A 25,302-nucleotide genomic window follows, 5' to 3' on the forward strand; every position below is an offset into this window, starting at 1 on the left:
AGGTCGAAGCAACACCTGCCTAGAAGGGACCAGTTGGAAGATAGATACAAAGAGGTCAGCGATGTCTGGACTAAGGTGAGGGGACACAAATTGTTCCTATTTCATTATCTGAGAAGAAACAAGGAAATGCAACTTTGTAATCCTTGGATGAGGAATTTGGGTAAGTTAACTATCCGAAATGCCTTTGTGAACATAAGGTTGTTGGAGGTTTTGGTTAAAAATTACAATTTCGTGAAGAGATACATTCAATTCCCAAATGGTGATGCATTCATTAGGTTTTCCGCAGATACTGTGAATGAAGTTTTTAATTTAGATCCCAACCCCAACAAACCCCTGTCCTTTGGGGAGTTAGAGGAAGAATATCTTAGTATGGACACTACATACACTGGTTGGAAAATTGCTATTCATAAAAGGTAGCTAGGAAAATTGATCGAGGAAGATGAGCCACCATTCAACATTGATTTATTTAGACACTACTTGCAATATACATACATGTCATGCAGGCAAGTAGGAGGAGTTGAGGTGCTTGATTTGGTGATTACTGGGCCATTGGTTTTAGCTTCTGACATACAAATGTATGAGCCCAGGCCTTTTGACTATGCTGCATATCTAGTAGAGAAGTTACATGAAGGTTTTCTAAACCTTAAAGATAATACGAACCCTACCTTCAAATTTTATTCACTATTAATGCATTTGGTTTTGTTATATGGACGTCTGAAGGGTTTGTGGCTGGAAGATTTAAAATTGAATACAACGAACAAGGAAGGTGAAGAACAACCCATGCAATTATGGACATCTCTTTGGGATTCTCAGTATATGAGATCCAATTATATTAAGTTTGAAGAACTTATAGTGAAACGACTGTACAAAATATATGGGGTTCCATGTGAAGGATATATCTCTCATGGAATTAAGAGATTTTTAAGGCCTAAGGATTGTGATGAAAGGCGAATTGTTGACCATAGACTAGTTTGTAAAAAAAGATTTCACATGTTTCAGAATATATGGATTTGAGGGAAGCCCTTATATATTGGGACCATAGCCAAGTCACATTCACAGCCAGATATTCTTTTCCAATGAAGAGTTCCGTCATCCCTTCTAACCTCTATAAAATTGTTTCATTGGCAAAGTGTCAAATCCGAATGGCCGAGCAATCCAATGATGGCTGGACACCAAAACTTTAAAAGTCATACGAATATGCTCAACAATTTCTAATACAGCACGACTCCAGATATGCTCCAAACACTACGAATTTTTCCCTCTCATTATTGTCATTTAATTTGACAAGACAAACAACATTATACATTGCACAACAAAAATCTTGTAAGAAGATTTTGATTGATGGACTATATTTGTGGCTGCAATTTGTAGGGGATCTACTCACGTTTCCCCTCTCCTCCTCTTCTTCATTGTCATATGTGTACCTCAATTTACTAATGAAAGACCTACTGGGAGAGAAACGATTTAGAGGATTTAAAGTTCAGCTGATATTCCATTTGTAAAAGGCTTTGTTCATAGCAGGACGGTAAAAATGAAGATTGGTAAGAGACAAGCACTTTTGTTTTGGTTTTTCATAGGACTTCAAATTCCTGTCTCTCTGCAATTCAAGCTACACAACCTCAACAGAGATGATTTTCCGGAAAACTTTATATTTGGTGCTGGCACTTCTGCTTACCAGGTAATACCACTTGTATTATCTCTTCTCTCCTTTCTATTAGTTGTTAGTTGTTATAATGGTAAATCATATTTTGATGTGGGTGTATACATATTACAGGTTGAAGGTGCAGCACAACTTGATGGGCGTAAGCCTTCCATTTGGGATACTTATACACATTCTGGTTAGTCTTGTCTTCTTCTTTTTTAAAGTAAATGCTTCTGTTGTCTTCTTAGTCTAGTCCAAGATACCCATTTGGTCATTATTATTCATTTTCCTTCTTGAATAAAGGAACTTAAAGGACTAAGCTAAATGTGTATTAACAGGGAAAATGACTGATGGAAGCACTGGGGATGTTGCTGCAGATCAATACCACAATTATAAAGTAATCTCGATTACTACACTTTTCTTGATTATTCATATTAAATAAATTACATTCTATCAGCTTTAAGTTGGCTTACCACTAAAATGTTTTTCAGGAGGATGTCCGTCTGATGTTCAAAATGGGATTAGATGCATACAGATTTTCCATCTCATGGTCTCGACTTATACCTGGCACTGCCAAAGAATATTTCATAATATTTTAATTTTTTTATATACATTTTTTAAATTATATATTTATTTTATAATTTTAATTATTTATGAAATGAATATTTATCAAGTGTAAATTATAAGGGTTGGAGATAATTGTATATTTATTTATCAAGATTTAAAAAAATTCTTGTATTGATTTAAAGTCGATCAGGGATTATTGAATTACATGTAAATAATAAATCAATCACAAGTCATTGAACTACATGTAAACAAAAAATATATTAATTCTAATACAAGGCCTATTTAAACTCTTCTTTCAAGATTAAACAAATCTATATGCAGTCTGTATATAAATAACATAATCATTTTTATTTATAATTTCTTAAAATTTATATAACTAAACTTTCTATTAATTTTAACTTTTGACAATATTTAAAATCTACTCATATAATTTGATCTATATCCTCAATGTTAAATTATAAAGTTGTTTAGATCTAATTAGGATGTGCATTAGTAAATTGACCATAGCGTTGTTTGCAAGATAGAGTAGAAATTGTAGCCATAAATATAGTCCATCAATCAAATCTGTTCATGTGATTTTTTTGTACAAAGCATAAAGCATAAAGTTGTGACTAATACATATAATGAAAGGAGATAAAAATGAAGCATAGTAGCTTTGGTTTGCAACAAAGGGTAGAAATTGCAACCACAAATACAGTACATCAATCAAATCTCCTAGCCTCAATTTTTTTTTACAAAACATAAAGCATAAAGTGGTGACTAATACATATAATGAAGAGAAGGAAAATAGAAATATAATAGCATTGGTTTGCAAGTTAGGGTAGAAATTGCAGTCACAAATATAGTACATAAATCAAATCTTTTCACATGAATTTTTTGTACATAGCATCAAGCATAAAAAAAATTTCTTTACACAGATAGGTGTAACTCTACTATAGCACCACCATTCTTATCCATGAAAGAAAAACAAAAAGATTAAGATTGTTGTTTTCATGCTTATCTAATAAAAAATGACAATTTTCTTTTGAATGTAGACTACTGTTTAAATGAGAAAAACAAGAGCAATAAGACTGTTGTTTTCTTCCTTATCTAATAAAAAATGACAACTTTCCTTTTAGAATGTTGTTTGAATATTTAACTTTTTTGAATTATTGTTATTTTGCCTGTTATCATTTAACTTTTTTTTGATTATTGTTATTTTGCCAGTTATCATCTTACATACCACAAAACCTTATATTATTGGAAAGGAAAAAAGAAACTCTATTTTTCAATTACACACTATTCTAACTTGCCGTTCGCTGCAGATGGAAGGGGTGTCATCAATCCCAAGGGATTGGAATACTACAATAATCTTATCAATGAACTCGTTCTCCATGGTAAGGAGTGTTTTTTTAAACAAACAAGGCCACTTATTCATCGTAACACAATAATTTCTAGTCCCAATCCAGTTAAAAGAGTAAAAGAAATCTTAGAAGGAATTTAACTCAAAAACATGTGATTGAATACATGGGAAATTTGCAGGTATTCAACCGCATGCTACATTATACCACTTCGATTTTCCCCAGAGCTTGGAAGATGCCTATGCAGGATGGCTCAGTCCATATATAGTGTAATTTTCCCATCCATAATTGATATTGAACTTGGTATTGTGTTGTAACTTGTAAGTTACACTTAATAAAAATGTTTTGTATCTTAAGTGCCTAACAGTTTTTGATTGGCTGTTGTTAAACAGAGAAGATTTCAAAGCCTTTGCAGAAGTTTGCTTCAGAGAATTTGGAGACAGAGTGAAATACTGGACAACTTTCAACGAGCCTAATGCATTCCCCCCTTTAGGTTATGATATTGGTTTCTGGCCTCCCCAACGCTGTTCTTATCCATTTGGATATTTTGGCAACTGTAGTGCAGGAGATTCTACAGTGGAACCGTACATTGTGGGTCATCATGTTTTGTTATCTCATGCTCAAGTAGTTGAGCTCTACAGAGAAAAATTTCAGGTTCTAATTTTAAACATTTAATATTTATTCCTATGAGTTGATTGGTTTGCCCATACTCACTTCTAAGAAGGCTTAAGTATTGTCCCTTTAATGCAGGGCTATCAAATCAGTCAACCAGTATCAGTTTTAGGGCATGAAATCATCAGTAAAGCATTTATTTTTTAATAAGTCTAGAGGTTGCACGAAGTTGTTGTTTAAGAGCTTGATAATTTCATATTTTCTGCAGGTCAAACAGAAAGGTTTCATCAGCCTGGCAATTTGGGCGCCATGGTTTGTGCCATTGACAGATTCGCCTAAAGACATAGCTGCAACTCAAAGGACATTTGATTTCCATAATGGTTGGTAAGTGTTTACTGAATTGAAATGAGAATGCTTCTGGAAACCCTTGTTATAGAGTTTTGCATGATTTATAGCAATTTAATATATTATGAATATTTTCTTTCTTCATATCCAAAAGGTTCATAGATCCCCTTTTTTCTGGGGACTATCCTTCCAGCATGAAGAAGATTGCAGGCTTTAGGCTGCCTACTTTCAGGAAACAACAATCTGAAAAGCTAAGGGGATCTTTCGATTTCATTGGGTTGAACCATTACAGCACTTACTATGTCTCTGATTTATCTGATCATGGGATATCTGTTAAAAGAGATTTTAGAAGTGATATAGGCTCAAACCTCACAGGTAGGTAGAAAAATTTCAATCAGATTACTGAGCTTGGAATGGTGGTAAGCTATTTTAGACACTAATGTGTGTATACGTTTGTCTGTGTAAAGTAATGCGAGGTGATGTCCCAATTGGAAAGGTAAGCACATAATTTATTAGTTCCATTTCTAACTAGTCAAAATCTTTTATATTAAATCAAAGTCATCGAGTGGAATAAGAAAATCTTATCATTTAATTACAGATAGCACCCACTGGACTAGCAGTTGTTCCAGCAGGATTCCAAGCATTATTGGAATATTTCAAGCAACACTATGCCAACCCGCCTATACTAATATATGAAAATGGTATCATGTTTATTGAATGCTTAGTTTTTCTCACAAAATAATTGATGATATATGTTATGAGTCAAAGTTTATGCACTTTGAAATTTGACACCAGAAAAAATACCTCTTATTTATTGAAGTAATTGTATATTAATGACTATCCTAAATATTAATACCTAAAAACAGGTGAGCAGTTTGTGTGCGGCCCAGGTCTTCCTGATACAACAACAAATCTGTTGTCTAAAACACTTGCTCAAAACACCTATCTATTTAGCTGTAGGAAATTTCAAATACATATTATCAGAACTTGAATCAGTATTTTGGGTGGAAGAGCTACAATGGATGAGTTGTGTTTTGGAACTTCATTTTTAATAAAATTTTATTTTTATTAAAATTGTTTATTTAGAAGAGTTGTGATATGTTTGGTTTTACATATCTAATCTAGAAGAGATGGGTTTAGGATAAAAGGTCAAGATCAGCTATAATCAGGATAATGTTTTGAGACAGCGAGCACCTCTCTGCTTTCTTGAGGCAATTTGGGTCATAATTGTTGAGTAAGTGAATTCCAACAGTCAGTGGATTATTGTTCAATTGTTCTTCAACTTTTTTGGTGATTCTTCATATTTAAAGGTGAAAGCATTTGTATATATGTTGGATATTGATTCTGTATTTGTTGTAACTGTGAATAAGTAATATTGCTTTGTTAAATTTGGTGGATATAATCATGAATAATGAACCACATAATTTTCTGTGTTATATTTTTAATTCTGCTATTGTACTTTCAATCTGCTCTTTAAAACTCAACAATAATATTAGCCTCTTCCTTATATTATATTGATAACTGTTGAAAATATGTTATATTTCCTTAACATTACAAGGACCAATTGACAGATGGATGCTTCTATTATACATATTTATCTAAGTTTTTCCCTACAGAACCCACTAATACAATCTCAAATAACTCTCAACTTGAAACCTTTCTCATACTCATAAGATTGATCCTCTTTGTTATCTGTATGTCAAATTATCTATCATCTATCACTCCTTTTCTTTCTCTTTTCTCCCCTAATATTTAGATTTTAGTTTCTTTTGCTCTACTACCATTTAATATGCAATTTTGTGCTTTAATGTGATTTCATCTGATTTTGTTTCATGCTGAAATGTTTTATAAATTGCTGAATAGGATATGGCACCATAAACAACCGATCGCTATCACTGTCTGAGACATTAAATGACAGGTCAAGGATGGAGTATCTTCATGACTATCTTGAGAGTTTGCTTGCAGCTATCAGGTAAGCTGAACTTAAACCACCCTTAACTGTGCATCGCTAATTCTGTTGAATGCTTTAGAGTTACAGAGAGTATAGTTATGTGGGTGCAGGAATGGATCCAACACTCTAGGATACTTCGTCTGGACATTGCTGGACACTTTTGAGTTTTTGTACGGTTACGAGATTCGTTATGGCCTCTTTCATGTGGATTTCAAAGATAAAAATTTAAAGAGATATCCGAATCTTTCTGCTCACTGGTATACCAAATTTTTGAGAGGGAAGAAACAAACTGAAGATTTGTTGAATAAAAAGGTGGGCTCACCGATGTGGATTGAATAGCTGTGTCCTCTCTCTTTGTCTACTGATTAGCTTCATCACCCTCGCTATCCATTGCTCGCAGGAGCAGTTTCTTTTTCATTGTCAGATGCATCAAATAGATAATGTAGCCAATAAATCATGGTAAGAACGAAGTCAAATTTGAAATTGAATTTAATGCTTAGGATTTGAAGGTTTGTGCCCTGTTTTCAGAGTTTTAGGTACTCCATTGCAGTTAAAACCTTTGATCTCTTTGCTTCCGAACAAATAGCCTACCGATCATTTTGTTTATATCCATTATGTTTGTATAACAAAATAGAATTTCAATAGAAAAATATATTGAAATTATATTTTTCTCAGCCATTTATGATATAGTAGAGTAGAATTCTATATAAATAATGATATCATAAATATATTTATTTGAATGTCATTTAGAAATATAATCGTATTCTTATTATAAAATGTAAGGCTGGGTCTTGCGATTTCTCAATTCCTAGACTACTAGGAGGGTGTAGTAGTTGTATCATTAGAGCTTTGATTCAATAGATGTAGTGAGTTGTTGCACATAATTTTGAAAAAAGAACCTATTTTGTATATTTATAATTTTATAATTATTTTATTTATTACATAGAAATATAAGTTTGATCTTGATGTATTATTACAAAAAAGTGAAAGAGTTTTGATCCTGGCTTATGTTAAGAATCTTAGAATCCAAACTAACATATGGTGGAGACCATGGCTACTTTAATGGGCTTCAACCATGCCAATAGTTTGAATTTTCTTAACCATACTATTGAAGGGGACTCCAAATTCATTTGAGATGTGTTGAATAGTAAAGTTTCACCCCATGAATTCATGATACTTTTGAATTAATCAAAGAATTTGATAAATTTGTCATGCCTATAGAAACGTACACAATGTCCACTAATGATATTGCCAACTTGTCTACCACCTCAATAAATTATATGTAATGGTCTAATCTCATTTTTAAGCCACCACAAGCCTACACATATATAATAACTAAGAAAAGTAATAATTTATCCTTAATTGCAAGGAGTGTAGAAAGGAGTGCACATGAATGTATCAACCGAGAAGAACTACATGACTAAGTATGTTTTGGTTGTCCAAACCAAAGGAGATAGTGTGACGAATACTCTAACGAGAATTCATGAAGATTGCTTAATTATTTTTAAAATATACTAGTACATTGTTAGGGCTAGCATTTTTCTCTACAAAATTTGGTCACTAATAACAATATGGGAGGTGATTGATTTATATTTGAACCCTCATTTTATGATAAAGTGAAGAAGAATTTAAGACTATGAGATATCCTCTACAACTTGGTTGAATTTCTTATATTTTAAAGGCAATGAATGGTCATGAGTTAGCTTTGGCTTTGTCCAAGGATTTTGCATGATCTCACAGTGATATCAAGACTGCATTGGGGATGCACAACCAGCAAAAAGAACCTCCTACCAAACACAGATGTTGTTGGTTCCCAAATCAATAAATTACAAAACCCTATAAGTGTGCTAGGTTCTACGATTAGGTTTGACAACAAAAAAACCTTGACGGTTATACCTTAAATATAGTAGATCTGTAACTTTATTTGAATATTTGTTTCAAATTCACTTAGTACAAAACAAATACGTGAAGTTAATACTTAATGACTTATTACTCTAGTTCTATCTTATCTCCTTAAACAAATAAAGAAAACTAAACTTCCAATGAAAATTATTTAATATAATAACGACACAATCCAATTCCGGATTATTATTCAAGTGACTTGGCATTTAAAAGTGTTTATATCTTATATAAACACACGAGAATGAGATATTATATGGTTCTTCTCATTAATCCAATTACTCCCTTTCCAATTGTTGTAACTTAATCAAATGAAATTTAATTATAAAATAGTGAAAGCTATTTTGATAAATCAAAATTATCATTTATGTTTTCAGTATTCTCTCATTCTTCTCTATATTTTTCTATATTATATCCTTATATATTTAATTGGTTCTATTTGACCTAAATTTGAAGCACTTAAAAGAATGAATCTTGGAAAAAAATTTAGTGCTTGAAGTCTACTTTCCAATTATGTAATTTATTTTAATACCCAGATCTTAAAAATTAACTCACTCACCTTCGATGAGATATTTTTTTGTAATTTTTTTCTACATATTTGTTTTTGTTAAAAAATTTATTAGACATAATCATTGTTTTAACAAATCCTCACAAGCATAACTTGACCTAAAGTTAACGTTTTTTTATTTTTTTATTTTTTTAAACCATATAGAATTGTCTCTAGTTATTAAAAAACTAAAAAACCCTATCATTTAAAGTTTATGAACCTCTTTCATTAGAAATTATTTTAAATAAAAAATATTGATCTATTTTTTAAAAAAATACATATTTGGAATCTACATAGATTCTACTGTAATAGATTTTTCATTTTTTTTTAAATTCTGAAAATTTGGTGTTCAGATATATTTTTGAAGTCATTATTTTGTATGAAGATTGATTTGTCCTTCCTGTTGCATGTCAAACTAGGTCCAAGCCAAAGGTTCGGCACTGCAAGCCATTACCCAAGCCAAAATACGAAGGAAAAACTTGACCAAAATTCATTTTTTTAAAAATTTGGATCCCATTCTGTTTTTTTTAATAATTAAAAATACAAAAACAAAATGGGATCCCATTTTGGACACGGGATCCTCTTTCCTTTTTCATTGTATTTTGAAAAAACAAAAAGAGATCCCGTTTCCTTTAATATATATATTTTTTAAATTATAAAAAAAAAACATATATATACATGAAATATAACATTTAAGTATAAGATTTAGGAAAAAGACTATATTTCATGTATTTATTGGCAGGATGTTTGAGAGTGTCTTCAAATCTCTAGGAGTTATAATGCAAATTATAAATTTTAGAAGATCTTATAAATTTTTAGACTTAGGCAAATTTCAGCAATTAGCCGGATCCTATCATTATTTTCTCACTCTCTCTATATCACTCTCTTTTCCTTTCTTATAATTTAAGTTATATTTCATGTATATATTAGTAGGATGTCTGAGAGTGGTTTCAGATCTCTAGGAGTTATAATGAAAATTCTAAATTTTAGAAGATCTTATAAATTTTCAAAATTAGTCAAATTCTAGCAATCAATAGGTTCCTATCAGGATTTTCTCATTCTCTCTAAATCACTCTCTTTATCTCCATCAAGCTCTAGACATATCTCTCTCCATATTACTCTTCCTCTATCCCTTCTCTACCTTTCTCTATCTCTCTCCTCTCTCTCCCAAAATCTAGATCTATCTCTCTAACTCTCTTTCACATCCTTAACTCTCTACTCTTTCTCCTCTCTCTCAGTCTATACACATCTCCTCACTCCCTCCCTACCTATATTCCTCTACATATACCTCTCCATCTCTCTCCCCCTACCTACCTATATTTATCTACATACACATCTCTTCCACCTCCTCTTTCTCCTATCCTCTTCTCCCCACTTCTTTCCATGTTTCCTCTCTCTTTCTCTCTCCTTTCATTTCTATATCTTGATCCCTCCCTCTTTTCCTCTCTCGCAATCTCTACCTATCCATCTCTTTGTATATTTTTCTATCTTTTCTCTCCCTCTCTTTATCCATCTAACTCCCCACCGACTCTATCTTTATAAAATTAGAGATGGGGGGGAGGAAGATGAGACTAGAGTACATGGGAGGGGAGATAAAGAGAGTTATCAAGGACCTATATGGATAGAAAGAGAGGGAGATGGGAGATAGACATAAGTAGAGAGATGGATAGGTAGAGAGAGAGGGTGGGATAGAGATTTAGAGAGAGGATATAGGTGAGATAAAAATAGAGATGAAGGGAGGGATAGGTAGGTAGAGAGAGTGAGAGGGAAGATAAAGAGTGTATGGGAGATAGACGGGTAGAAAGAGAGGGAGAGGAGAGATAGAAAGAAGTAGAGAGAGATGGATGGGAAGAGAGAAGGAGGGAGGGAAGGAGGGAGGGGTGGAGAGGGAGAGGATGGAAGAGAGATGTATGAAGACAAAGATAAGTTGGTAGAGGGGGAGAGAAACTTATGTATAAAGAGATAGAAATGTATATATACAGAAATAGAGGTAGGTAGGGAATGAGGGGAGGTATATCTAGAGAGAAAGGAGACAAAGAGTAGATAGAAGGATGTGAGAGGGAAAGGTAGAGAGATAAGTCTAGATTTTAGGAGAGAGAGGAGATAATGAGATAGAGAGGTAGAGAGAGGATAAAGAAGACCCCTTAATATATCATAGGACATCTTAAGACATCATACAACCACTTAATACATCCTAGGATCTATTAAGACTCATATGACCCCTTAGTACATCCTAGGAAATCTTTTGACCTCTTAAGATGCCTAGGACCCCAATTAGTACATCTTAAGGCATCATACGACCCCTTAGGACATCTTAGTACATCCTAGGACCTCTTAAGACACCTAGGACACATTAGTACATCCTAGGACCTATTAAGACAAATCATATGACCCCTTAATACATCCTAGAGCCCCTTAAGACATCTTATGACATAAGATGAACCCTTAGTAGGACAATCCCTTAGTAGCACCAGTTAAGGGTTACTATGTCATAATAGGTCCTCTTAGGGGTATTATGACCTAATGGGACCTATTATGACAAAATATCACACAATAGGACCTATTATGACATAAGACCCCACAATAGGACCCATTATGACATAATAGGACCTATTATGACATAATACGAGCCTTAAAATGACGTATTATAACATAGGACCCCTTATTACATAACTACTATGACATAAGACCCCTTAAGATGACTTTATATTTCATAATAGGTCCTATTATGACATAATAGGACATATTATGTCATAGTAGGACCTATTACGTCATAATAGGACCTATTATGTCATAAGACCCCTTATTAGAACCTATTATGATATTATACCCCTTAGTAAGACCTGTTAAGGGGTATTATGTCATAATAGGACTAATTATGACATAATAGAACCTATTATGTCATAAGACCCCTTAAGAGGACCTATTATGACATTATACTCCTTAGTAGGATCTGTTAAGGGGTATTATTTCATAATAGGATCTATTATGTCATAAGACTCCTTAAGGTGACCTATTATGTCATAGACCCCTTAAGATAACCTATTATGGCATATGACCCCTTAAGAGGACCTATTATGACATTATACTCCTTAGTAGGACCTATTATGACATAATAGGAGCTATTATGGCATGATAAGTCCTATTATTTCATAAGAGCCCTTAAGAGGACCTATTATGTCTTATTATGTGATAGACCCCTTTAGAGAGGAACGGTTATGACTTATACCTCTTAGTAGGACCTGTTAAGGGGTATTATGTCATAATAAGACCTATTATGACTGTTGGTGTAAATAAATATTTATCATGGATATTATTACACTTTACTTAAGTTAAATTAGGATAATGCATCTCTTTGTAGTTTGGATTTGAGACACTTAGGGAAGTGTGCACATAGGGATAGAGCTTGTAGGAGAAATTCCACCTTTTCTGGTCTTATTTTGTTGTTACACTCCACATTCGGTGGGTCATCCACCTCTTGTGGAATATTATATTATTTCTCCTACCTACCCCTAGTATTTCTTACCTACCCTTGTTTCTCATTGAGCCACATGTCATGATTGTGTGCTGCGTACATCCATATGGCCTTGCCTATATAAGCAGACCTGTATTCATTGTATTGATGAATCCAGTTGATCATTTGCATATTGATGAGAATATAGTTTGTTCTTGTCATTCTTTTGTCTCTATTTTATACTTTTTTATTGTGCCCTTGATCTTGGCAAAATCTCACATGGTATCAAAGCCATTGGGGCTTCATTGATTGGTTTTTGGAGACATCGTGGAAGGCTTCTATTTTTGGATCTGAGGGACTACATTTTTTGGAGGCATCTTAGAGCATTTTCAACCTCACCATTGTGTCCGGGAGGTCGTTTCCATAAAAATCGAGTATAAATTCAACCTATTTTGGCAAAAATTGATTTTTGGGTGTGGAGTAAATTTTCGGCCCAATTCGAGCGGTACGGTACGGAATTTTCAGATTTTTTTTCTGAAAATTATTTTCCAGTTTGAAAATATTTTTTTGAAAAAAAATAAAATTTGAAAATTGTTTTTGGGATTCGTACCTTCTGCCTAGTTAGCAGCACACAATCAGCTCCCAGTCAGCAGCGCCCAATCAGTGCCTAGTCGGCAATTTCTTTGGAAATTTTTAGACCCCTCTCCGTTGAGAAGTTTGGATTTTTGGGTCAACTTTGGAGGCCCATAACTTGCTCAATTTTGCTTCTTTTTTTGTGCAATTTTTTTTTGATTTGGGCTAATTTTTCGGTCTCTTCACAGTGGTGTGGTTATTTTTTGGTTTTGGTGCACAACTTTTTCGGAATTTTTGGATTCTCTTAGGTGTACTTGTCCAATCCTCAATTTTGCAACTTCAAAGGCCTCGTTTTAGCTCATACGACCTCCTTTTCAGGTGCTATTTTTTTAAAAGTGCATGTTTTTTTATCTACTTTCATAATCTATGATTAGATTTCATAGATTTTAAGTGGAAATTGTACTTTCAGATATTGGTCTTATTTGGCTTATTTGGTACTTGTAAATTGCTTGGATATTAGTTTAGATCTCTTGCACTATTAGTTTGAGTCTCTTTTAGCCTTATTGAGGCAATTGTAAAATTGAAATCAGAAGTCCACTTTGTCATTTTTTGCAAGTGGCCCATTGTACACGCACTAAGTATAAAATGCCAAAACATCACTTTTGGGGGGGTGTCTTGTGTGATTGTGCCTCTCTTTCCTTGTGCTCTTTCATTTTTGTTGCAATGAGTCCTCATAAATTTCCACCTTTAACTCCACATAATTATGCATCATGGAAAATTAAAGTATGGAGCAAATTAATGGAAAAAGGTCTCACGCATTACATAGATGGAACAATAGCACCACCACTTGATCCTAAGGCTGATCCTAATGCTCACTTAGAATGGCTCACTAATAATTGCATGGCTCTTGGAACTTTGTGCAAGTATGTATCAGATGACCTCATCTATCATATTGAGAAGTGTACTACAATCAAAGATGCTTGGGATATGTTTCAGAAATTGTATGGTCAATTTGATGAAATCAGAGGTCATAAGATTGACAATGAGCTCATCAACTTGGATCCCAAGAGTTTTGATACAATCCAAGATTATGTCACCAAAGCAAATGAGCTAAGAGCAAAGCTTAAGGATTGTGGAATTGACAAAAAGGATGCTCAATTGATATTCAACTTGTTACACAAGCTTGCACTAGAATATGCAGCATTTGTGTCTAGCTTCCAAACTCATTGTTTGATAGTGGGGAGTTCCTATGTTATGCCTTCATTTGATGCTTTCACAAAAATATTGATATTGTAACAATCTAAGTTGTTGAAAATGGGCCTTCTCAAGTCTTCAAAGTCCAAGGCTTTGGTAGCTAATCAAGGGAATCAACGAAGTCAAGGCAAAGATTCCAACAAGAAGAAGAAGCAATCTAATTCATAGCCACAGCAGGAAAAAGGACAATCATCCTCTCCATCACAAGGCAATTTTTCATCCTCTTCCAAGAAGGGGACACCACCTAAGAAGGATAAACCAACTTGTGCATATTGCAAGAAGTATGGTCATGATGAGCATCGATGCCACACCAAGCAAGTTGATGAGTTGACAAATCTTCTCAAGAAAAACAACATCAACTTGCCATCCACCTGCACAAAGAAGGATTCAACTCCTTCCTCTTCCTCATAGTCTAAGGGAAAAGGGAAAGCATTTGTGACTACTACAGGTTCTTCACAATAGTGGATACTTGACTTGGGTGCCTCTTAACACATGGGTTCTACAAAAGAGTAGTTTTCTTCATTGGAGCCATCTAGGGTACCTCACATTTACATAGGTGATGATACACAAGTAGAGGTTGAAGGGAAAGGTTCAATTGACATGGATGATGGAACATTTGAGAATTTTCTTTATGTTCCTAACTTATCTACCAACCTTATCTCTATCTACCAAATCACTCACCATGGGAATGGGAAAAAGGTTGAGTTTACACCTGATTCAGTTGTGGTAAAAGAACTTGATGATGATGCCTTGGTAGTAGTGGGACAAGTCAATGAAAACTCAAGGATTTATTTATTCTCCCACTTTGTGCCAAGTTCTCCTTCTAGGGCCTTGCTTACTCATTCAAATTCTAAAAGTAAGCTATGGCATGAGCAGTTTGGTCACCTCAACTACCACTATCTTCAACAACTTAGCACTAAAGACATGGTCACAGGTCTACCTCGAATCAGTTTTTCTGAGGGTGTATGTTCAAGGTGTTCCATGGGCAAGCATCCTGAAGAGAAGTTTGATAAAGGGAAAGCTTGGAGAGCTTTGGAAGTTCTTCAACTTGTTCACAGTGATGTTTCAAGTCCATTTCTAGCACCTTCATTTAGCAAGGCCCGCTATGTCCTCACCTTCATTGATGACTACTCCCGCTTTACTTGGGTCTACTTTCTCATTCATAATAGTGAAGTATTTGACAAATTTTAGGACTTCAAGACTCGTTTGGAGAAGCAACCCAGGAAAGTGGTCAAGATTCTTCGTATAGATAATGGAAGGGAATATGTGAACAAAAGACTTGAGGATTTTTGTACATTTGAGAGGATTGATCTTTAGCATTCTGTCACTTACACTCCACAGCATAACAGAGTTGTAGAGCGCAAGAATCAAACTCTCAAAGAAATGGCTAGTTGTATGATACATGCACATTCTCTTGATCCCGCTTTTTGGGCAGAGGCTATCAGTTGTGCCACACACATCCAGAATCAGGTTCCTCACAAAGCTTTGCAAGGTGTTACTCCTTTTGAGGCTTGGGCTGGTAGGAAACTGATTGTGAGACATTTCAGAGTCTTTGGGTGTCCAGCATGGGCTCGCATACCTCCGCAAAAACACAAGGCATTGGAACCTTAGAGTCGGCATTGCATATTTATTGGATATCCTGAGGCTGTTAAGGCATATAGATTGATGGATCCTGAGACACATGAGGTGTTCATTGAGAGAGGAGTGTTCATTTTGAGGAAAGCTCACCTAGATTAGCCTCTCTACCTCCTCCACCTTCCTCCATTATGGATAGTGATGTTAGTGATTCAGATGATGAGACTCCTTCATCTCTGACTCGTAGGGTTACACCTCTGCAGGGTCCACTTGCAGTTGAGGAGCCTCGTTCTCCACCTCGACCTAGACCTCGTTGGGCTCAATAAACACTTGGGTCAGCAGGTTCTCTTGTTGGGGATCCTTCAGATACACAAAGGAATCGATCACAACATCAAGATCTTCCACATGCATTCATTGCTACCACTTCCGATCCACAGACATTTCAGGAAGCATCAAGGGTTCCTAAGTGGGACCAAGCTATGGAGGAAGAGTATAGTTCCTTAATGAGGAACAACACATGGGATTTAGTCCATCTCCCTAAGGGGAGAAAGATGGTTCAATGTAAGAGGATCGGACCAAGTTTGCAGCTGATGGTAGTGTGGATAAGTACAAGGCTTAGCTTGTTGCAAAAGGTTTCTCCCAGGTAGCAAGTGTTGACTATAGCGAGACCTTTCCGCTCATAGCCAAGATGAACTCCATTCACTTGACACTTGCTATTACTGCAGCTCATGGTTGGGCTGTACATCAGATGGATGTGAAGAGTGTTTTTCTTCATGGTAATCTTGATGAGGAGATTTATATGGAGCAGCCATAGGGTTTCATCTAGGATACTTCCTTGGTTTGCAGACTAAGGAAATCTCTCTATGGCCTTATGCAGGCCCCCAGGGCTTGGTACGCCAAGATGGATTCCTTTCTTCTCTCAGCAAGGTTCACCAGGTGTCATTCTGATCTGAATGTCTACATTTTGCGACAGGATACCTCTCACTTGATACTTGTGCTCTATGTTGATGACTTGATCATTACAGGGAGTACCGCATCAATCATTAGTAGGGTCAAATCTGCTTTGCATGATAGATTTTCTATGACTGACTTGGGTCTTTTGCACTTCTTTCTCAGGATCGAGATTTCACAATCACCTTATAGGATTACACTTTTGCAGCCCAAGTATGCTCTTGATCTGCTTTCACGCTTTCATATGACTGATTGTAAGCCTACACTGACTCCCTTTCTTTCAGGAGTCAAGCTTGAGGCTCAGTGTTCTTCTCCACCAGTTGATGCCACTTTGTATCATCAGCTTGTGGGTAGTCTCATCTACTTGACTCATACACGCCCTGATATTTCATTTGCAGTTGGCATGGTTTCCCGCTTCATGCAGGAACCACATGAGCTTCATTGGAAAGCTGCCAAACCCATCCTTCATTACATCCAAGGTGCACATCACTATGGGATTCACTATGCAGCAAGCACAGGACTTCGCTTGGGTTGGCAATCTTGATGATCATAAGTCTACTTCAGGTTACAGTTTTCACCTTGGTTCAGGCCCCATTTGTTGGCAGAGAAAGAAGCAGCATGCTATTGCTCTCTCTTCAATTGAGGCTGAGTATTGAGGCGTTGTTAATGTAGCAACTGAGAGCATTTGGCTTTAGCAGATTCTCATAGGGTTTGGGTTCACCACTCCATGACTGACAGTTCTACATTGTGACAATCAAAGTGTTATTGCAATCTCAAATAACCCAATCCAGCACCAGTGGACCAAACACATTTAGATTCATATGCACTATATCTGAGAGCGTATTCAAAAGTAGGTCATTGATTTGCAGTATTGTCCTACAGTGGAGCAGGTTGCTGACATATTCACCAAACCTTTCACTGAGAGTAATTTCCAGCAGTTGCGAGCTCTCTTGGGGGTGCGGGATGTGTCATTAGGGGGGGTCAGCTGACTTCTCCTTTCTCTCTTATGGGGGGGACTTTTTCCTCTTTAAGGTTTTGTCCTTCTTCTTTGAGAGTCTTTTGTACATTCATCTCTCTTTTGGGGGGGAGTTTTTTCCCACTGGGTTTTCTCCCTTTCTCCGTATGTGAGAGGTTTCATTGCATAGTTTTGCTTGCATTTGCATATTGTACATGGGTACCTATCATGGCCCAGTAGTCGGGACCCATCTTGCATTGTTGACTTGAGTCTTCCATCCCCTAAGTTGCACTTAAGGGGGGTGTTGGTGTAAATAAATATTTATCATGGATATTATTACACTTTACTTAAGTTAACTTAGGATAATGCATCTCTTTGTAGTTTGGATTTGAGACACTTAGGGAAGTGTGCACATAGGGATAGAGCTTGTAGGAGAAATTCCACCTTTTGTGGTCTTATTTTGCTGTAACACTCCACATTCGGTGGGTCATCCACCTCTTGTGGAATATTATATTATTTCTTCTACCTACCCCTAGTATTTCTTACCTACCCTTGTTTCTCATTGAGCCACATGTCATGATTATGTGCTCGTACATCCATATGGCCTTGCCTATATAAGCATGCCTATATTCATTGTATTGATGAATCCAGTTGATCATTTGCATATTGATGAGAATACATTTTTTTCTTGTCATTCTTTTGTTTCTATTTTATACTTTTCATTGTGCCCTTGATCTTGGCAAAATCTCACAATGACATAACATGATCAATTATGACATAATAAGACCTATTATGACATAATAAGACCTATTATGACATAATATGTCCTATTGTGGAAAGGTTCTACTTTCAATTGGGCGGCCTCCACATTCATTGGCTAGCTCCCTATACTTCTAATCTCCTACAACCTCCAAATATGTATTCTCCCATTAATATACCTCATAATCACTTTACCACTTGTAATTTTGCATAGCAGGTACATTGATGAGGTGGTCCTTCCACTTCTTATCTGTCATAGCCTTGACCTTAGCTGCAAAGTTTGAATATCCAAAGTGATGATTCTATCCAAGAACAAGTTGAAATCTTGAATACTCGTATCCCTCTCTTCTTTCATGTGGGAAATAATATTAGGAGCTATTTGGTAGAACTCACTCTTCTAGTCATTGAAGTCTCTAATATGTTTATCCCTGTCCAATATGGTTGGTATAGTCCAATGTTGGAATGTATGGAAAGAGTTTATCTTATCCCTCACCTTTTGTTCTTCTCCTTGGATAAATTGGAGCTCTTCAATGATATTTTCTATCACTCTTTCAATTCTATTTATTTATTTGAGGAGCAGTTGGGTCTCTTTGTGTAATTTTACACAAAGTAATCAGAGTATGGTGAGCTAGATGCCATCTCTTTGACAGGGTTTCCAATTTGGGCCCATTTTCTGTGAATGTATCTATCATCTTCAATAGAGACTCATGGATTTTATATATATCTTATAGTTTCTCAATTGCAAGCTTTACCTTATGGGCCAATATTTTCTCAAAAGTACCATACATTTGTTCTAGCATTCTTTATAGAGCTTCTTCATTGGTTTCTCTCAAGTCCTGAATCACCCTTTTCATATTTTTTCTTCTCTTCCTCTCATTCTTGGTTATCCTCACTACGGTATATTGGCTTAGGGGGAGCATGATTATGCACGATATTGACTTTACTCTAACTGTCAGTTTGTTCATTTTCCTTTTCCTTCCACATAGAATTTTTAATATATAACCAGTTTATTTCATCATTCATCTCTTTATGCCCCACTTACAATTCAATTATTTTCTACTGCATATGTTTTATTGCATCTCTTGTGAACATAGCTAACTACATAGTCAAAATGGCCACCTCCAATGGGGAGGTATCTTTCATGGTTTTGAAAATTGTTGTCCCTTGTCTCTCTTTCACCAAGTCCACTAATTTTGTTTTGTTTGTGCTTTTGAAGTTTACCCATGGAGCTAATATCTCAGTCTTGGGGTTATATCCAATATCTCCTACCCCTTCATCAGAATCATATTCTGTAACTAGCATAGGATCTTCTTATTGTCTCACCTGATCCAGTAGGAACATTTTTTTTAATGTCATTCCTAGAACAATCAACACATTTCTCTTCATGACCACTTCACTTTATTCCTTCGGTGTAACATGCACATCATCAAATTTTACCTCTTTGAAGGTTTGAGAAATGACTTCCTCATGTTTGGACTCATCCACGCCCATCAGGTTCATTTATTTTCTCTCCCTAAATTCCTTCATTTTTATTTTTAACCAAAAATATTTGAATTCAAGAGTATGAATACATTCATCATTGTTGGTAAAATGTTGTCTCAACCTTGTATTTACATGAGGTTACTATTTAAAGTAAGTTTTCATTTAAGAATGAAATGGTGTGAAATTCTCTGAGAAACTTTTGGTTGGTTAGATAAGCATGTTGGTAAAGTTTCATCACAAGATCATAGCTAGTTTTGAAGATATTAAAGTTTCCATTTTGGAGGGGTGCAATCAAAGGTTTAAAATTAATTTTGGAGACTTTAGACCCTTTTAAACACCCTAAAAATTTGGCGTAAATGGTGCATCTATTTACAAGGTGATAGAGTACTTCACAAGCTTTCTAACGCTTCAAACAGTTCGTCAATTGGACACACGGTTCACAATTTATGGCCTCCAAAAGTTTGAACTCCTAAAATAGGAAATATAATTTGTATTGGACACATAAATGACTTGTAAATGGGAGGGACACATGTTGATGTGTTTTTTTACACGTTATAGGGCATCTAGATTAGAGATAAAGTCGACTATACTTTATTGAGTGGTTTTAGCCCATAGTTTTGTAATACCGTTTGATAATTTTTTGTATTGTATCTCCTATATATGAGGTACGTCAGATAGAGGTTGTGTGTAAAAGTCTTATGGATATTGAGTTACCTTTGAATCTCTTATTAGTGGTACTCCTGTGAAGAGCTTACTCTGGAAGTATACTGTAATTTGTAATTTATTGTTGAATAATATATTAGGTGACTTTTGGAGTGTGGGGTTTTTCTCTTGAAAGGGTTTTCCCCATGTAAATCACTATGTTGTGGTATGAATTTTATCACCCCCACCACTACAAAATTGGTAGAACTGGTTTTCTAATGATATATTTTTTGTGTGAAAAAATGCCTTTGTTTGTCCAAGTTATGAGAAAAACAAGATACACCTATATCGAGCCTTAGAGGTCAAAGGGGACCACACAACTAACACCCTAGCAATAAAATTATGGTCATGAATGTAGAAAAATAAGTATTACCCACTGGTAATGGTGAGGTGGTAGTTAGGAACCCCTAGTAAATAAGCCCCCAGTTGGTCATAAAATTAACCCATATTTGACAAAGAAACTCTACAACTAAAACAAATTCCAACTGATGATAAAAATAAAAATATTTTATTTTTAAGTTTAAACCATACTATTCAAACTTGTGAGGCAAGGCCAAAGACGATGGTCCATAGAATGGCATACAAGATGATGAATATTGACATACGAAGATGAATATTTCTCAAACTATTTTGTATGAGCCAAAGAAGTACAAAAATAGCTAACTCAAGTACTGTATAACCTTGTACATACCATATGGATCCATACAATAGAAATAATGACAAAAAAATCCTCAATGCCCAAGGCCAAAATGATGAATTTTGATGATCTGATAGTCATTTTTGGTGAGCCTTCTAGATACAATGTCAGGCTTTGATTTTGCTCAATCTACCTTAAAATTTTAGTTACCTCTAAAAACAACTTGTTTAATCTTTAAACCCTCATAACTTTGCCAAAACACAATGAAATTTGACAAAATAAAAGTTGACCCTAACTTTCTTTGAGAATAAATATTCAAATGCAAGGTCAATAAAACCTTAATCTACACCTAGAAAAAGATTCAAGACAAAACACAACTCAAAAATTTGGGAAGGACTCTTCAAATCTGGAGCTCTGATACCATGGTGGAGTAAATAGGTGACTTGGCAACACCCATAAGATCCCTACAAGACCAAAATAACTTCCACAAGAGAGAATGACAAGAATAGCTTGCTTCAACAATGAAAGATTGATTGAATATGATAACCAACATATGAATGTACATGAGAACCCTTTCTTATAAAGGTAAGGTATGGTGAGTTATAACAACTACCCTTGATACAAACATTAAATGCATAATACAAATATGAAAGGCCTAGATGACTAAAAGTAAATAAGGTTAACCTAGCCCCATTATAATTAACTTCTAAAATATCACCTAGCATTTAAGGACAACTAACTTAGAACCTAAATAAACTTAACATGTGAATAGGTTGCCACTAATAACTAGATAGGAAATAACTCCATTCATACTAACTAAACAACCTAGTTGACTTTAGTTTGAAATAGAAGCCAAGTATTGATAAATAAATATTTTATCATTGCGACACTCCAAAATATTCTCTTGTACTTCCAAACTACACTAAGAAAATGCAAAAATGAAATATGAAAAGAATTGTTTTTGGTGTTGCATGTGAGCTTGGATGTTCCTGCATCACTTAAGTATTGATTTTATATTAGAACATTACAAAATATAATTTTATTTTATTCTTTTGTATGTTTTCTAGATATGCATGATTACAAATATCAAATAAGACGCATGCCAATTGAATATCCTGACAATATGCCTCGAATATATTTGCTCCTAGATTGCAATGCTCATAAAATATGGATAAATTTGGTTTCTTGAAATGGTGTTCTAGTATTTTTTATTGTAAGAATGTCATTAGTGTAGAATATATATAGAATGATTTTCTTAACAACAATTTAAGGATTTTAAATGAAACGACTCAAATCAATGTGGCATGATGGAATGAAATGATTTTTGTATCTCCACAAAATTATTTAATTGAAAAGACCTTAATTTTTTTTAAGAAAATGTAATTGAGAGCTCTATAAGCACTCTACATAACATTTCTACAGTGCTTAAAACCTATATAAAAATATCACTTATAATATGGTGTGGAAATGCATCGAATTATATTGAAAATGAGATTTTCATATCACATAGAAGTTACAAATGCTCATGCACATATATATACAAAATGTGGAAGCATTCACGAAGCATGTAAACTATTTAACAAAATACTTTAATAGAACATAATTTCATGTACTATAATGTTTTTAGGATATACACAAAATACGTCTATACAAAAATACATTGGTGAATTTTAGGAAAACAAATTTGAAGGGAATAAAGCTATATTTCATGACCTTTCCAGCATCCTCCATGCCTATGCCAAAATGATAGATTTAGAACAAGGGATGACTTCCATAACAACAAGATCAAAACTATATTTTTCCTCATGCTATTGCTAGATTAAGATTGGTAGACATGTATGCAAACTGTGGAGTCCTAGACAAGACATTTTAATTGAGAAAAAAATTTGAAAGAGATATGGTGTCATTGATTAGAATATTTGCAATATGCGTACAAAATGGTTTTAATTGAAGCTTCTTGGAATATTTAAATAAAATATAATTACTAGGTGTGGGGCCTAACTCTATAATCTCTTCCAAAATCCTCCTAGCCTATATCAAAATGGGAACATTAGGTCAAGGTATCAACATCATTTAGAATATAACTGAAAGTGGATTTTTGTTAAAAGATATATTTTCATGTGATGTAATAGATATATACATGATATTAAAGTGTAAACAAGACATATATACTGTTTGACAATCTATATAAAAGAATATTGATCTCATAAAACATGTTATGATAATAGAAAATACTCAAAATATAATTTACAATGATTCTTTCAATGTCTTTGAACTAAGGAAACACTCTTGAACCTTCTCTAACTATTTAAGCTTTACTTGTGTTTTAATAGAGTGCACCTAAAAAAAATTATTGGATGAGGGTTGTAAATGTAATGTATGAAAATAAAAAATAAGTACATATGGTTGGCTAGAAGGTTGTAAAACTCATAAACATCAAAAAATATTTTACACCCTCTAAATATCTATCTTCTTAATCAAGAAAAAACAATCAATCTTATAACATTAAAAAATATCATTTAGATAATAAAATATAAGAACTGTAGACACCCAAAATTGTCATGTCTAATTAAATAAATATTTTATTTATTTAATTATCTAAGCCTAATTGTTCTATTAATTAAACAAATCTTTATTTATTTAATTAATTCATTTATCCTCTTCTAGCCTTATTTCTCATTTAAATAAATACATTTATTTATTTAAATTATCCTTTTCCTAAATTAAATAAATATTTATTTATTTAATTGATCCCTATTCCTCTATTAATTAAATAAATCTTTATTTATTTAATTAATTCATTAGCCTTTTTCTACACATGACACATGTCATTCATCTCTTAATTCCTACACTACCTACCTCTTTCATTATTTTATTATTTCTTTTACCTACCCTCTAATCATAGCCGACCTCCTTTTACACCTCTCAATCTTATCCCTCCATTTCTTATTGTGTCTTCTATTTAAGGAGATGCTTCCTTTATTATCAAACCCTAATCACTATTCATGCTAACAACTTGATCAATTGACTATACTACGATCCTACTTGCAACCACATTCCGTTCTTTGTTGAGCTCTTGTGCACATAAAATCTGAGAGCAAATATATCAAGCAAGATCAATGGAGATAGGAAGAATGGAGATCAAAACCCTATTGGACATGTGATGGTATAATATTTGTGATTTTGTTTTATTTACATTGTCTTAGGTAATCTTCATATGTTATGGTGGATCTTTGTTGTTGTTAGGCTAGGGTTTTTGTGGTTGGATTCATTTAGCCTTTCAATCTTGTTATTATTGTATCCATTTTCACCATATACATTTTGGCACGCCCGGTGGGACATGGATTTTTCTTAGATCTATGCTTTTTGCAGATTTTTCTAACCCTATATTGCTATTTTGTAAAACAATTTGGAGAATAACCTTATGCAACTAGGGTTTTGGACACAAAATCAAGATCTTGGAGAGATTCGATCATATCTCATAAACGGCTTGGAAATTTTGCACCAAATTTTTTTTGCAAGTTGAAAAAAGTATCAGGAGCGCTCAATCCAAAATTCAAAATTTTTGGAGCACATTTTCATTTTCTATGAATTTTTTATGATTTTTCATAAAAAATTAATTTTGAGAGCAAATGAGAGAATTTTTTGGATTTTCTTACATTTTTGGAAATGTCTCATAATTATACACAGGATCTGTTCTTTTTTATTTTAATTTTGATGCAAAATATTTCCATAAAAGTCGGATCTTTAAAAATTAGGGTTTTTCTTTATTTTGATCAGATCTCACAAACGGCTTCAAATTTTGACATAAATTTTTTTTTTCAGGTTAGGAAAAGTATCAGAAAGATTTAATAAAAATTTCATATTTTTTAGATCTATTTTTCATTTTATATGAATTTTTTATGATTTTTCATAAAAAATTAATTGTGAGAGAAAATTAGCGAATTTTTTGGATTTTCTTACATTTTTGGAAATCCCTCAAAATTATACATAGGATTTGTTCTTTTTGATTTTAAATTTGATGCAAAATCATTCCTCAAAAATTAGATCTTTGAAA

At 34.1% G+C, this 25,302-nt stretch overlaps 1 pseudogene; it reads left to right on the top strand.

The window, feature by feature from the left end:
* Window positions 1–1,462: 1,462 nt before the first annotated feature.
* On the top strand, window positions 1,463–6,969 carry LOC131042562 (beta-glucosidase 22-like; annotated as a pseudogene).
* The last annotated feature ends 18,333 nt before the right edge of the window (window positions 6,970–25,302 follow it).

The sequence above is a fragment of the Cryptomeria japonica genome, chromosome 9 (assembly GCF_030272615.1).
Source record: "Cryptomeria japonica chromosome 9, Sugi_1.0, whole genome shotgun sequence".
NCBI lineage: Eukaryota > Viridiplantae > Streptophyta > Pinopsida > Cupressales > Cupressaceae > Cryptomeria > Cryptomeria japonica.